Here is a 16,216-nt window from a genome sequence, read left to right on the forward strand (position 1 = left end):
TAATCCAGGATGTTAAAGAGTTAGGATCGTGGTTACCCTTAGAAGCGGGGTAATGACTGGAAGGCAGGTAGCACAAGGAGACTTCTAGAGTGCTGTTTATAATCTTCTTCATAATGTGCTGGTTACATGAGTGTGTTCACTTTATAAAAATGCATCAAGCTGTACACTTGTGATATGTGCACCTGTCCGTCAGCTGGGTCAGAAGCAGGTGCCGAGGTGGAGAGAGGGTGCAAAAGGTTTATTAGAGAGTCACATTGGTGAGGAAAAGGGAAGAAGTAGGACTGGCAGGAAGAGCTGTCAGACCATCAGGCAGAGCTGGCAAAGAATCTACCAGCTCATTCGGAGCTCCACAGCAAAAGTTGTTCATTGGAGGGATTCCATGGTAGGTAGAAATGACTAAGCCTTTGTAAAAAGCCTTACCTGGTCTTGGCTGGGGCCACCTTGAGAAGAGCAGCTCAAAAGCAGACCTGAAGGAAGGAACAATGAGAAGCTGTCAGCTGACCACACTCCTTACAACTGGAAAATGAGTTCTTTCTAAAGGCAGTTTGAGCAGTACATAGATCCATACAGTGCAGGGGGTGAACTATGGATTTATCGTAACTATATATCCACAGTAATATGGATATGTAAATATATGTAACACGTAAATATATTATATTGCAATTAAAAGCTTTTCTTTAAGAAAAAGGACTGCACCATTCTAAGTGTTCTTGACGTTTACTCACACAGAACCCCAGTGTTATACAAGTTAAATCAAAGTATTCCACTAATGAAAGATGAAAAGATTATGTTTTTTCCATTTTCACAAAACAAAAACCCAGATAATGCATGTTTTCTTATTTTTTGAGTTTTAATCTCAAGTTCTTCTTAAATCTTTAACACATATTACTACATGTCTGTACAAGAATCCAAATAAGGTGATATCTGATTTAGCACAAAATTACATATTTTGTCATAGCAATACTTTATGAGATTTCATAAAGAGCACCATGACATGCAGGTGTCCTGCCACAGGCACAAGTTTAAGGACCAGCTAAGCTACTTAAGAAACAAACAGATGCTAGAATTGTAAGGAACCCACAGGGCATCAATGCCTTAATCACTAGCCACCAGGGAACAAATGGCCCAACCTCAAAGACCACAAGAAATTCAGGTGCTGGGTATGTCTTCCCATGTGTACTGACACTGTGCTATGGTTCCTCATCTTACAGAACTTAGAGGATAAGTTCTTTGCTTATTCCTTCAAGCTCACTTTGGATTGTACCTGTAAGCTTAGTCTCTGGTTCTGCCCACATGCTGTGATTCATCAATCTGCCCATCTGGGGTACTGCAGACACCCCAGGCCTAGATCTTAATCATGCTCTCTGGATTCCAACACCACACACACACACACACACACACATTTCCAACTATTCTTTCTGAACCTTTGCACTCCTAACCTCTTACCCTCACATCAAGCTGTCTGCCTGACCCAACCTGGCCTGGTTCCCAGACCAGAGGCCTCTAGGCTTGCCCTATCTTGTAGCCATTCTGCTGCCAAAATATGTTAGGTATAAGAGCATTTTTAGAAGTTCAGAAAAGAAGCCAAGTGTGTGTAGCAGGGCATATATGTCTAAATTCTCCTAATAATAGGATGAAACATCAATCATCTGAGAATTATATCATTAGAAATGTTTTAGAACACAATGAAAAGGGATCAGCAGTCATTCACCTGCAAGTCCATGGTATCATAAGCCAATAAGATTTCATTACTAAAAAATCCAATAAACCTCTTCATAAATGACTCCTGGCAGGACACATTTATTTGTCTGGCTACACAGATTCCATCTCCTTTGTTTGGACAGAGTACCCCTGCTTTCTTTTTGGCGCCTTACCTTCCTGTCACAGTAAGCAGCTTTGATAGGATTGTCAACCAAGGCACACTGCACTCTCAAGCCAAGAGAAGAGCATGGGGTCCAAGCTGGACCCATCAGGCCCCGGGGATTTTGGAAACTAAATGGTTGGAGGTCATCTGTTACAGCAAAGTTTCCTGACAAAATGGTCAAATAGTTCCAGCTTCTTTGCCATTAGGAACTACTGTTCTCTTCTGATCTAGCTTTCCAAGGAACAGACCAATTTTCAGTAAAAACATTTTAATAATTCCCACCACAGGACAGGATACAGAGTTTATTCATTCATTCAAAAAATATTTATTACATTTACTGACTTTGCTCTGGCCGTGACACAGTAAAAAACAAACAAAAATGCAAAATATAGTTTTCAAGACATTGGGCAGAAGACAATGAAGAGTAGCGATCCCTGAAAGATGGAAAACATATGAAATGAGTCCTGAAATTACCTCAGTCTTCTACGACCTGGCTCTGGCATAGGGAGGGGAAACCCAGGAAAAACCCCAAGGAAAACCCCAAGATCTCCCTCCATTGGGGAGAACTGGGAATACAGGGAGGCCAAGGCAGCTACAGTACACAGAACAGAGTACCAGAGAAGAGAAAACTGCATAGAGAGCTTCACAGATTTACAGAGGACTTGCCCTTGAGCAAGTACTCACACTAAGTACTGATTAGTGCCCTGTAGTAAGGAAAGTGCCTACAGCTGAGAAAAGAAGCACATGAGGATCAGAGGAAATAATCTCCAGAAATCATCCAGGAGCTGAAGTAGTTCCTCTTCCCACCAGCCAGAGTGGAGAAACTCATAATTCATGGGGCATTTGGTAGAGTACTCAGAAGTGTTTTGCCTCAGTAGTGGGCTTTTTTTTTTTTTTAGCCCTAGACTAAAGCTCTGGTCTTGTCTAAAAAAGCTTAAAAACAAGACCTGAAAGGATCTTAATTTTCTTTGAATTCATTTTTAAGTCTAAAATTATTTCAAAATAAGTCTTTAAAAAGTGACAGCACAAAACATCACGTGCCAAGAAAAGAAGACCTAAATCAAACTTCTAGAGATGAAAACTACAATGTCTGAGATATAAAGTACACTGGATGGCATTAACAGCAGATTAGACATGGCAGAAGGAAGAATTTGTGAACTTAAAGACACAGCAATAGGAACTATTTAAAATGAAACACGGAGAGGAAAAACTAAAAGGAAAGAGCATCTGTGAACTGTGTGACAACTTCAAGAGGCCTAACATATATGTAACTGGAATCCCTGAAGGAGGGAGTGAGGCAGAAAAAATATGTAAAGAAATGAGGATGAAATTTTTCCAAATTTCATTACCCACAGATCCAGGAAGCTCAATAAACCCTAAGCACTAGAAACTCAAAGAAAACCATGCCAAAAGCATGTCATAATTAAAATAGAGATAAAGAGAAAAATCTTAAAATCATTCAGAGAGTGTGGTAAATACAAAAGACTTTTATTAAGAACTACTGTGTTCCAATGCTTAAGGGGTTATTATTTTTGTTACTTTTCTTTCTTCTTCCTCCCTTTCTTCCTCTCTCTCTCCACTCTCTAAGAATATAAAGTCTAAGAGAACATATGTATGTTTTCACTTTGAATCCCTGGCTCTTTGGATTCCAAGGATATGTAACAGAGAAATACTTTTTTCATAAATCAGACACTCTCCTTGCCTTATAGGAATTTGTTGTGGTCTAGAAAATAGTATAAAATACTCAATATTCAAGCTTCCAGACTTCTGCTTTATTTTTCTTGAGGATGCCTATTGCCAAGTACTCCTAAACATATGACAAAGATGAGTGCTCAAAGTTACTCACAGATAAAATGTCACAAATGAAAAATAAATTTTTCGGGCTTCCCTGGTGGCGCAGTGGTTCAGAATCTGCCTGCCAATGCAGGGGACACGGGTTCGAGCCCTGGTCTGGGAAGATCCCACATGCCGCAGAGCAACTGGGCCCGTGAGCCACAATTACTGAGCCTGCGCGTCTGGAGCCTGTGCTCCGCAACAAGAGAGGCCACGATAGTGAGAGGCCTGCGCACCGCGATGAAGAGTGGCCCCCGCTTGCCACAACTAGAGAAAGCCCTCGCACAGAAACGAAGACCCAACACAGCCATAAATAAATAAATAAATACATTAAAAATAAATAAATAAATAAAAAAAAACAAGCTTTAAAAAAAAAAAATAAATAAATAAATAAATTTTTCATCATTGTCCATGTATTTTGAAAGGAAAGGCATCATTCTGAAGCTGATTATACTTGGTGATTGTACTCACAGAGAGGAGAAGGGAGACCTGAGAGGGAAGGGTAGGAAGATTTCCAACCTCAAGGCCTTTGGTATATTTAAAAGTATAGAGAGGTGGAAAGTCATAACAACTGTGAGCGTGTGTGTATGTGTGTGTGTGCGCATACATAGTGGGACAGGCAGATCTCAGAGGTGAATCTTCTGTTATCTCCCACTTCACAAAATATACCCAAATATTTCTTTATGCCAAATACACTTCTTTGCTTATGACCAACACTGGAAGATGTTAGAAATGTTCCATTTGGACATTCAACATGGAATATGCTGTGCGCTATACAGAATTTTTAGCACACTACTTGGTGTTTATTTGGATGTAAGCACAAAGCCTAGACTCAGTCTTTTCACTTAGCCTCTCTTCCTCCCTTTCCTCTTCATCTGTTATTTTCCTTTGCAATTAATGTGTCCATCTCTTCAAAAAGGAAGAACAAAAAGCTTGAACTAAGAAGATTTTTCGGTTCACTTTGGTTGTTCTACAACTCATTATCCCTCAATTGACCACCGGAGACTCTGCTGCCATATATTTAAATCACCCTAGGCATGAGCTGGGGATGGATTTATCATGAAACTTTTATAATAGAGAGGGTCACAAGGAAGACAGTGCTTTTAAATGTCTCCTCTCCTGCAGGCAGGTGATAACTTCACTCTTTGGTGAGTCCCTGCTGCTTTACTATTACATTCAGATGTTTTTATTCTAAGAGGAAAGTATAATGGATGAACATAAAATTTTAGTATTTGGGACAGTTAGACTGCACACCAGGTACTTGGATCTTTTTTCTATCTTTAATGTATTTTAAGATCAGTTATACTTAATGCTTCTGATTTCAGCTGGTTCCCAAGGCAAATGAAAAAAAAAAAAAAAGATTTGTAGGAAACCTAGATAGTTTGAGTTTCAAGGAACTGTTTTGTCCGAATTTCCATCCAGAGTTTCTATTACATTCATAATAGCACCAACCTTCTAAAGTGAATGGGAATAGTATTAGGAGCAAGACCACTGCATTGGAGTTGTGCCCTTGTGTGGTGCAGACAGTACAACTCACAAACTACAATGAGTGGTGTCCCCTAGAAAGCACAGGACACAACCTAAACAAATTGCAATGCAGCCCTAAGCAATAGAAATTTAAAACACGGCAACGAGACTAAGCGTTGGATCAGGAACTCAAGTGAAGAGCCTGGGCAAAAGAGTCAAAGCCAAGAAGAAATTTTGGATTTTGGATGACGGGTACAGGCATCCACAGCAAGAACATAACTCTTTGCCTCATCCTAGGCTGTCATGGCTTTACCAGTATTTACCTTGGTATAGTTTACACAGGCCTCATTACCCAACCCAGACTTGTGGTCCTCCATAACCACAATATTTTTCTCCTGTTCCCTCTCAGGTCCCCACTTCATTCAAGTTCCCATTGTGGTGATTCTACCAACAGAACCTTATATTTTGGATTTCCAATATGAATACAAGGCCTTACAAATGGGCATGCAAAAAAAAAAAAATGATCTAGGAATTTGTTCAAAGGAAATAGTCATTAGTTTTACTAACAATGATGATAGTATGAACAACATAAATGTCCAACAACAGTGAATTGTTTAAATAAACTATGTTATAGTTGTACAGTGGAGTACTAGGGAGTCATTTAAACTGATTTTGTGGACAAAATCTTAATCGTGGAGAAAGATGTTTAAGATGTGTGGGTAAGTTTAAAAATAAAGCTTCATGGCTTTCCTGGTGGCACAGTGGTTAAGAATCTGCCTGCCAAGGCAGGGGACACGGGTTCAAGCCCTGGTCCGGGAAGATCCCACGAGCGGCGGAGCAACTAAGCCCACGTGCCACAACTACCGCGTCTGCGCTCTAGAGCCCGTGAGACACAACTACAAAGCCCAGACGCCCGAACTACTGAAGCCCACGGGCCCTAGAGCCCATGCTCCACAACAAGAGAAGCCACCACAATGAGAAGCCCGCGCACCGCAAAGAAGAGTAGCCCCCGCTCACCGCAACTAGAGAAAGCCCGCGCGCAGCAACAAAGACCCAATGCAGCCAAAAATTAATTAATTAATTAATTTAAAAATAATAATAATAAGGCTTCAATACAGTGTGACTACAACAATTTTTTAAAAACTCTGTCTAGGGCTTCTCTGGTGGCGCAGTGGTTGAGAGTCCGCCTGCCGATGCAGGGGACGCGGGTTCGTGCCCCGGTCTGGGAAGATCCCACATGCCGCGGAGCGGCTGGGCCCATGAGCCGTGGCTGCTGAGCCTGCGCGTCCGGAGCCTGTGCTCCGCAACGGGAGAGGCCACTACAGTGAGAGGCCCGCGTACTGAAAAAAAAAAAAAAAAAAAACTCTGTCTAGACATAGGGAAGAAGACTTAAATGATACACACCAAAATATTGGCAATATTTCTTTCTGAGTGGTGGAATTAATTTTAATAACAGTTATTGTGAAATTGTTTCACCTCTATCACAAAAATAGCAGTTATCATTATATAAAAATAGGAAGAAATAAAGCCCAAAGAAGAAAATTTAAATTACCCACAATCCTACCATCCAGAAAATAAAAGCTGTTAACGTTTTGGAATATACCTTCCTGAACTTTTTAACTATTAAAAACAACTTTTTTCTCATTATAAAAATAACACAGGGGTTTTTTGCTTCCGGGAAGATGGCGGAAGAGTAAGACGCGGAGATCACCTTCCTCCACACAGATACACCAGAAATACATCTACACGTGGAACAACTCCTACAGAACACCTACGAACGCTGGCAGAAGACCTCAGACCTCCCAAAACGCAAGAAACTCCCCACATACCTGGGTAGGGCAAAAGAAAAAAGAATAAACAGAGACAAAAGGATAGGGACGGGACCTGCACCAGTGGGAGGGAGCTGTGAAGGAGGAAAAGTTTCTACACACTAGGAAGCCCCTTCGCGGGCAGAGACTGCGGCTGGCGGAGGGGGAAAGCTTCCAAGCCGCAGAGAAGAGCACAGCAACAGGGGTGCGGGGGACAAAGCGGAGAGATTCCCGCACAGAGGATCAGGGCCGACCGGCACTCACCACTCCGAGAGGCTTGTCTGCTCACCTGCCGGGGCGGGCGGGGCTGGGAGTTGAGGCTCGGGCTTCGGTCGGAGCGCTGGGAGAGGACTGGGGTTGGCGGCGAACACAGCCTGCAGGGGGTTAGTGCACCACGGCTGGCCGGGAGGGATTCCGGGGAAAAGTCTGGACCTGCCGAAAAGGCAAGAGACTTTTTCTTCCCTCTTTTGTTTCCTGGTGCGCGAGGAGAGGGGATTAAGAGCGCTGCTTAAAGGAGCTCCAGAGACGGGCGCGAGCCGTGGCTAAAAGCGCAGGCCCCAGGGACGGGCATGAGACGCTAAGGCTGCTGCTGCCGCCACCAAGAAGCCTGGGTGCGAGCACAGGTCACTATCCACACCCCCCTTGCGGGGAGCCTGTGCAGCCCGCCACTGCCAGGGTCCCAGGATCCAGGGGCTTCCCCGGGAGATTGCACGCCAGCCTCTGCTGCCGCAGGCCCGCCCCGCACTCCGTGCCCCTCCCTCCTCCCCGGCCTGAGTGAGCCAGAGCCCACGAATCAGCGGCTCCTTTAACCCCGTCCTGTCTGAGCGGAGAACAGACGCCCTCCGGCGACCTACACGCAGAGGCGGGGCCAAATCCAAAGCTGAGCCCCTGGCAGCTGTGAGAACAAAGAAGAGAAAGGGAAATCCCAGCAGCCTCAGGTGCAGCGGATTAAAGCTCCACAATCAACTTGATATACCCTGCATCTGTGGAATACATGAATAGACAATGAATCATCCCAAATTAAGGAGGTGGACTTTGAGAGCAAGATTTATGATTTTTTCCCCTTTTCCTCTTTTTGTGAGTGTGTATGTGTATGCTTCTGTGTGAGATTTTGTCTGTATAGCTTTTCTTCCACCATTTATCCTAGGGTTCTATCCGTCCGTTTTTTTTTTTAATTTTTTTCTTTTTTTCTCTTAATAATTATTTTTTATTTTAATAACTTTATTATATTTTATCTTACTTTATTTTATTTTACTTTACCTTCTTTCTTTTTTTCCTTCCCTCCTTCCTCCCTCCCTTCTTTCTTTCTACTTCTACTAATTCTTTCTTTCTACTTTTTCCCCCTTTTATTCTGAGCCGTGTGGATGAAAGGCTCTTGGTGCTGCAGCCAGGAGTCAGTGCTGTGCCTCTGAGGTGGGAGAGCCAACTTCAGGACACTGGTCCACAAGAGACCTCCCAGCTCCACATAATATCAAACGGCGAAAATCTCCCAGGGATCTCCATCTCAACACCAGCACCCAGCTTTACTCAACGACCAGCAAGCTACAGTGCTGGACATCCTATGCCAAACAACTAGCAAGACAGGAACACAACCACACCCATTAGCAGAGAGGCTGCCTAAAATCATAATAAGTCCACAGACACCCCAAAACACACCACCAGACGTGGACCTGCCCACCAAAAAGACAAGATCCAGCCTCATCCACCAGAACACAGGCACTAGTCCCCTCCACCAGTAAGCCTAAACAAGCCACTGAACCAACCTTGGCCACTGGGGACAGACAGGAACTACGGGAACTACGAACCTGCAGCCTGCAAAAAGGAGACCCCAAACACAGTAAGATAAGCAAAATGAGAAGACAGAAAAACACAGCAGATGAAGGAGCAAGATAAAAACCCACCAGACCTAACAAATGAAGAGGAAATAGGCAGTCTACCTGAAAAAGAATTCAGAATAATGATAATAAAGATGATCCAAAATCTTGGAAATAGAGTAGACAAAATGCAAGAAACATTTAACAAGGACCTAGAAGAACTAAAGATGAAACAAACAACGATGAACAACACAATAAATGAAATTAAAAATACTCTAGATGGGATCAATAGCAGAATAACTGAGGCAGAAGAACTGATAAGTGACCTGGAAGATAAAATAGTGGAAATAACTACTGCAGAGCAGAATAAAGAAAAAAGAATGAAAAGAACTGAGGACAGTCTCAGAGACCTCTGGGACAACATTAAACACACCAACATTCGAATTATAGGGGTTCCAGAAGAAGAAGAGAAAAAGAAAGGGACTGAGAAAATATCTGAAGAGATTATAGTTGAAAACTTCCCTAATATGGGAAGGGAAATAGTTACACAAGTCCAGGAAGCACAGAGAGTCCCATACAGGATAAATCCAAGAAGAAATACGCCAAGACACATATTAATCAAACTGTCAAAAATTAAATACAAGAAAACATATTAAAAGCAGCAAGGGAAAAACAACAAATAACACACAAGGGAATCCCCATAAGGTTAACAGCTGATTTTTCAGCAGAAACTCTGCAAGCCAGAAGGGACTGACAGGACATATTTAAAGTGATGATGGAGAAAAACCTGCAACCAAGATTACTCTACCCAGCAAAGATCTCATTCAGATTTGATGGAGAAATTAAAACCTTTACAGACAAGCAAAAGCTGAGAGTGTTCAGCACCATCAAACCAGCTTTACAACAATTGCTAAAGGAACTTCTCTAAAAAAGAAACACAAGAGAAGGAAAAGACCTACAATAACGAACCCCAAACAATTAAGAAAATGGGAATAGGAACATACATATCAATAATTACCTTAAATGTAAATGGACTAAATGCTCCCACCAAAAGACAAGACCCATATATTTGCTGTCTACAAGAGACCCACTTCAGACCTAGAGACACATACAGACTGAAACTAAGGGGATGGAAAAAGATATTTCATGCAAATGGAAACCAAAAGAAAGCTGGAGTAGCAATGCTCATATCAGACAAAATAGACTTTAAAATAAAGACTATTTGAAGAGACAAAGAAGGACACTACAAGATGATCAAGGGATCGATCCAAGAAGAAGATATAACAATTGTAAATATTTATGCACCCAACATAGGAGCACCTCAATACATAAGGCAAATACTAACAGCCATAAAAGGGGAAATCGACAGTAACACATTCATAATAGGGGACTTTAACACCCCACTTTCACCAATGGACAGATCATCCAAAATGAAAATAAATAAGGAAACACAAGCTTTAAATGATACATTTAAAAAGATGGACTTAATTCATATTTATAGGACATTCCATCCAAAAACAACAGAATACACATTTTTCTCAAGTGCTCATGGAACATTCTCCAGGATAGATCATATCTTGGGTCACAAATCAAGCCTTGGTAAATTTAAGAAAATTGTATCAAGTATCTTTTCTGACCACAAGGCTATGAGACTAGATATCAATTACAGGAAAAGATCTGTAAAAAATACAAACACATGGAGGCTAAACAATACACTACTTACTAATGAAGTGATCACTGAAGAAATCAAAGAGGAAATCAAAAAATACCTAGAAACAAATGACAATGGAGACACAACGGCCCAAAATCTATGGGATGCAGCAAAAGCAGTTCTAAGAGGGAAGTTTATAGCAATACAATCCTACCTTAAGAAACAGGAAACATCTCGAATAAACAACCTAACCTTGCACCTAAAGCAATTAGAGAAAGAAGAACAAAAAAACCCTGAAGTTAGCAGAAGGAAAGAAATCATAAAAATCAGATCAGAAATAAATGAAAAAGAAATGAAGGAAACGATAGCAAAGATCAATAAAACTAAAAGCTGGTTCTTTGAGAAGATAAACAAAATTGATAAAGCATTAGCCAGACTCATCAAGAAAAAAACGGAGAAGACTCAAATCAATAGAATTAGAAATGAAAAAGGAGAAGTAACAACTGACACTGCAGAAATACAAAAGATCATGAGAGATTACTACAAGCAACTCTATGCCAATAAAAGGGACAACCTGGGAGAAATGGACAAATTCTTAGAAATGCATAACCTGCCAACGCTGAATCAGGAAGAAATAGAAAATATGAACAGACCAATCACAAGCACTGAAATTGAAACTGCGATTAAAAATCTTCCAAAAAACAGAAGCCCGGGACCAGATGGCTTCACAGGCGAATTCTATCAAACATTTAGAGAAGAGCTATCACTTATCCTTCTCAAACTCTTCCAAAATATAGCAGAGGGACGAACACTCCCAAACTCATTCTACGAGGCCACCATCACCCTGATACCAAAACCAGACAAGGACGTCACAAAGAAAGAAAACTACAGGCCAATATCACTGATGAACATAGATGCAAAAATCCTCAACAAAATACTAGCAAACAGAATCCAACAGCACATTAAACGGACCATACACCATGATCAAGTGGGGTTTATTCCAGGAATGCGAGGATTCTTCAATATATGCAAATCAATCAACGTGATACACCATATTAACAAATTGAAGGAGAAAACCATATGATCATCTCAATAGATGCAGAAAAAGCTTTCGACAAAATTCAGCACCGATTTATGATAAAAACCCTGCAGAAAGTGGGCATAGAGGGAACTTTCCTCAACATAATAAAGGCCATATATGACAAACCCACAGCAAACATCGTCCTCAATGGTGAAAAACTGAAAGCATTTCCACTAAGATCAGGAACAAGACAAGGTTGCCCACTCTCACCACTCTTATTCAACATAGTTTTGGAAGTTTTAGCCACAGCAATCAGAGAAGAAAAGGAAATAAGAGGAATCCAAATCAGAAAAGAAGAAGTAAAGCTGTCACTGTTTGCAGATGACATGATACTATACATAGAGAATCCTAAAGATGCTACCAGAAAACTACTAGAGCTAATCAATGAATTTGGTAAAGTAGCAGGATACAAAATTAATGCACAGAAATCTCTGGCATTCCTATACACTAATGATGAAAAATCTGAAGGTGAAATCAAGAAAACACTCCCATTTACCATTGCAACAAAAAGAATAAAATATCTAGGAATAAACCTACCTAAGGAAACAAAAGAACTGTATGCAGAAAATTATAAGACACTGATGAAAGAAATTAAAGATGATACAAATAGATGGAAAGATATACCATGTTCTTGGATTGGAAGAATCAACATTGTGAAAATGACTCTACTACCCAAAGCAATCTACAGATTCAATGCAATCCCTATCAAACTACCACTGGCATTTTTCACAGAACTAGAACAAAAAATTTCACAATTTGTATGGAAACACAAAAGACCCCGAATAGCCAAAGCAGTCTTGAGAAAGAAAAACGGAGCTGGAGGAATCAGTCTCCCTGACTTCAGACTATACTACAAAGCTACAGTAATCAAGACAGTATGGTACTGGCACAAAAACAGAAAGATAGATCAATGGAACAGGATAGAAAGCCCAGAGATAAACCCACGCACATATGGTCACCTTATCTTTGACAAAGGAGGCAGGAATGTACAGTGGAGAAAGGACAGCCTCTTCAATAAGTGGTGCTGGGAAAACTGGACAGGTACATGTAAAAGTATGAGATTAGATCACTCCCTAACACCATACACAAAAATAAACTCAAAATGGATTAAAGACCGAAATGTAAGGCCAGAAACTATCAAACTCTTAGAGGAAAACATAGGCAGAACACTATGACATAAATCACAGCAAGATCCTTTCTGACCCACCTCCTAGAGAAATGGAAATAAAAACAAAAATAAGCAAATGGGACCTAATGAAACTTCAAAGTTTTTGCACAGCAAAGGAAACCATAAACAAGACCAAAAGACAACCCTCAGAATGGGAGAAAATATTTTCAAATGAAGCAACTGACAAAGGATTAATCTCCAAAATTTACAAGCAGCTCATGCAGCTCAATAACAAAAAAACAAATAACCCAATCCAAAAATGGGCAGAAGACCTAAATAGACATTTCTCCAAAGAAGACATACAGACTGCCAACAAATACATGAAAGAATGCTCAACATCATTAATCATTAGAGAAATGCACATCAAAACTACAATGAGCTATCATCTCACACCAGTCAGAATGGCCATCATCAAAAAATCTAGAAACAATAAATGCTGGAGAGGGTGTGGAGAAAAGGGAACCCTCTTGCACTGTTGGTGGGAATGTAAATTGATACAGCCACTGTGGAGAACAGTATGGAGGTTCCTTAAAAAACTACAAATAGAACTACCATATGACCCAGCAATCCCACTACTGGGCATATACCCTGAGAAAACCATAATTCAAAAATAGTCATGTACCAAAATGTTCATTGCAGCTCTATTTACAATAGCCCAGAGATGGAAACAACCTAAGTGTCCATCATTGGATGAATGGATAAAGAAGATGTGGCACATATATACAATGGAATATTACTCAGCCATAAAAAGAAACGAAGTTGAGCTATATGTAATGAGGTGGATAGACCTAGAGTTTGTCATACAGAGTGAAGTAAGTCAGAAAGAGAAAGACAAACACTGCATGCTAACACATATATATGGAATTTTAGGGAAAAAAAGTCATGAAGAACCTAGGGGTAAGACAGGAATAAAGACACAGACCTTCTAGAGAATGGACTTGAGGATATGGGGAGGGGGAAGGGTAAGCTGTGAGAAAGCGCGAGAGAGGCATGGACATATATACACTACCAAACGTAAGGCAGATAGCTAGTGGGAAGCAGCCGCATAGCATGGGTAGATCAGCTCAGTGCTTTGTGACCGCCTGGAGGGGTGGGATAGGGAGGGTGGGAGGGAGGGAGATGCAAGAGGGAAGAGATATGGGAACATATGTATATGTATAACTGATTCACTTTGTTATAAAGCAGAAACTAATACACCATTGTAAAGAAATAAAAAATTAAATTAAATTAAAAATAATAATAATACAGGGGCTTCCCTGGTGGCGCAGTGGTTGAGAGTCCGCCTGCCGATGCAGGGCACACGGGTTCGTGCCCCAGTCCGGGAAGATCCCACATGCCATGGAGCGGCTGAGCCCCTGAGCCATGGCCGCTGAGCCTGTGCGTCCGGAGCTTGTGCTCCGCAACGGGAGAGGCCACAACAGTGAGAGACCTGCGTACCGCAAAAAAAAGAAAAAAAAAACATATTGAATGTCGAAAAATTGAAAATATAGATGAGCAAAAAGAAAAACATTTATTGAATGATTTTTATTTTCTTTCTTTTGCTTATTTTATATTACAAATCTTCAACAATGAATATATATTGATTCATAATGAAAATTTTTGAAGTATTGATCATGCCTCATATTTCCTCAGCTTCACCTGAATTGCAAGAATTCAGAAAAGAAAGTCACTTGGTGTTAATGGTTGATAATGGCTTAATAGATAAACCTCTTCCATTTCAGCTGAGGCTTTCTATAACTTCTGTTTTATCCTAGGATGGGCAGCAGCATGAAACCTACAGAGACATAGAAGCCATGGAAGAGAAAGAGGAATCTGAGACCAAAGCAGAATCCATACCACAGTGAAGTAGTCTTGAAGCAGAGCTCATAAGGGATGAATTCAGATGAGAATTGAACACTCAGGAACCAGGGAGGGTGCTAGTCATGCTTGCCAAAGATCTGACCCCATATCACAGAAGTAAACTGGGCAAACTTTCAGTATGGTTATCTCATCCAGGTACAAGTGTCAGTCTAATTTCTGACTAGTGGAAGGTGAGCCCCAATCCCAGGGGATCTGAGGCGCTATTCAAGGTAACCAAGCAAGCTAGAGCTCAGTGAGTTGGAACTCTATCGTGTGGGAGATCCAACACGATGGGAAGGCATGGGAGGGTTGTATGGATATGGCCCAGAGCTTGCCCTGGACCACTGGTTACAGGACTTGGTTGGCTATGAAGACATTTTATCAATCATTAATTCATTCAACAAGTATTTATCAAGCATCTAGCAAGTATCAGGCCCTGTACTAGGTACCAGAGATACCCAGTGAAAATGCATAGATGTAACAGAGGAAGATAGATCTTTTTTTAATTCTTTAAATTATACATATGTATTTTATTTACACTTTGTATTTGATATATTTCATGATAAACAATTTTTTTCCATCTTAACCATTTTTTAAGTGTACAGTTCAGCGGTATCAAATACGTTCACATTGTTGTGCAAAAATCACCTCTGTCCATCCCCATAACTGTTTTCATCTTGTGAAACTGAAGCTCTATACCCATTAAACAATAACTCCCCATTATTCCTTGCCCCCAGCCCCTGGTAACCACCAGTCTACTTTCTGTTTGTATGATTTTGACTATTCTAAGTACCTCATATAAGTGGGATCATACAGTATGTATATTTTTCTGGCTGGCTAATTTCATTTAGCATAATGTCCCCAAGATTCATCCATGTTGTAAACATACTGCAGAATCTCCTTCCTTTTTAAGACTGAACAATATTCCATTGCATGTATATCCACATTTTGCTTATCCATTCATGCACTGATGGACACTTGAGTTGCTTGCATGGTTTAGTTATTACAAATAATGCTGCTGTGAAGATGGGTGTACAAATATCTCTTTGAGATCCTACTTTCAATTCTTTGGGATATATGTGCAGAAGTGGAATTGCTGGATCATATAGTAATTCTATCTTTAATTACTTGAGGAAACACCATATTGTTTTCCATAGTGACGGTACCAATTTCCACCAGTAGTACACCAGGGTCCCAATTTCTCCATGTCCTTGCAAACACTCATATTCTATTTTTTTGATAGTAGCCATCCTAATGGGTGTAAGGCGGTATCTCGTTGCAGTTTTGATTTGCATTTCCCTAATGAGCATCTTTTCATGTGCTTATTGGCCATTTGTATCTCTTCTTTGGAGAAATATCTATTCAAGTCTTTTGCTCATTTTCAATCAGGTTGTTTGGTTTTTTGTTGTTAAGTTTTGTTTTTGTTTTGAATTTTATTTTTTTATACAGCAGGTTCTTATTAGTCATCCATTTTATACACATCAGTGTATACATGTCAATCCCAATCTCCCAATTCATCCCACCACCACCTCCACCCCCCACCACTTTCCTCCCATACGTTTGTTCTTTACATCTGTCTCAATTTCTGCCCTGCAAACTGGTTCATCTGTACCATTTTTCTACGTTCCACATATATGCGTTAATATACGATATTTGTTTTTCTCTTTCTGACTTGCTTCACTCTGTATGAC

General features: G+C 40.6%; 1 long non-coding RNA gene across 2 annotated transcripts in view; it reads right to left on the reverse strand.

Moving 5' to 3' along the window:
* Window positions 1-7,277, reverse strand: part of LOC113618289 (uncharacterized) — a 142,132-nt gene extending 134,855 nt beyond the window's left edge. For both annotated transcript variants that reach the window (XR_003431953.1, XR_003431954.1), the window contains exons 1-2: window positions 7,237-7,277; window positions 421-467 (exon numbers count right to left, since the gene is read on the reverse strand). This is a non-coding gene — a long non-coding RNA (uncharacterized LOC113618289). The remainder of the gene's footprint in view (window positions 1-420; window positions 468-7,236) is intronic.
* Between the last annotated feature and the right edge of the window lie 8,939 nt (window positions 7,278-16,216).

Source organism: Aethalodelphis obliquidens, unplaced genomic scaffold (assembly GCF_003676395.1).
Source record: "Aethalodelphis obliquidens isolate GAN/ISIS:26980383/991018 unplaced genomic scaffold, ASM367639v1 scaffold5, whole genome shotgun sequence".
Classification (NCBI taxonomy): Eukaryota; Metazoa; Chordata; class Mammalia; order Artiodactyla; family Delphinidae; genus Aethalodelphis; species Aethalodelphis obliquidens.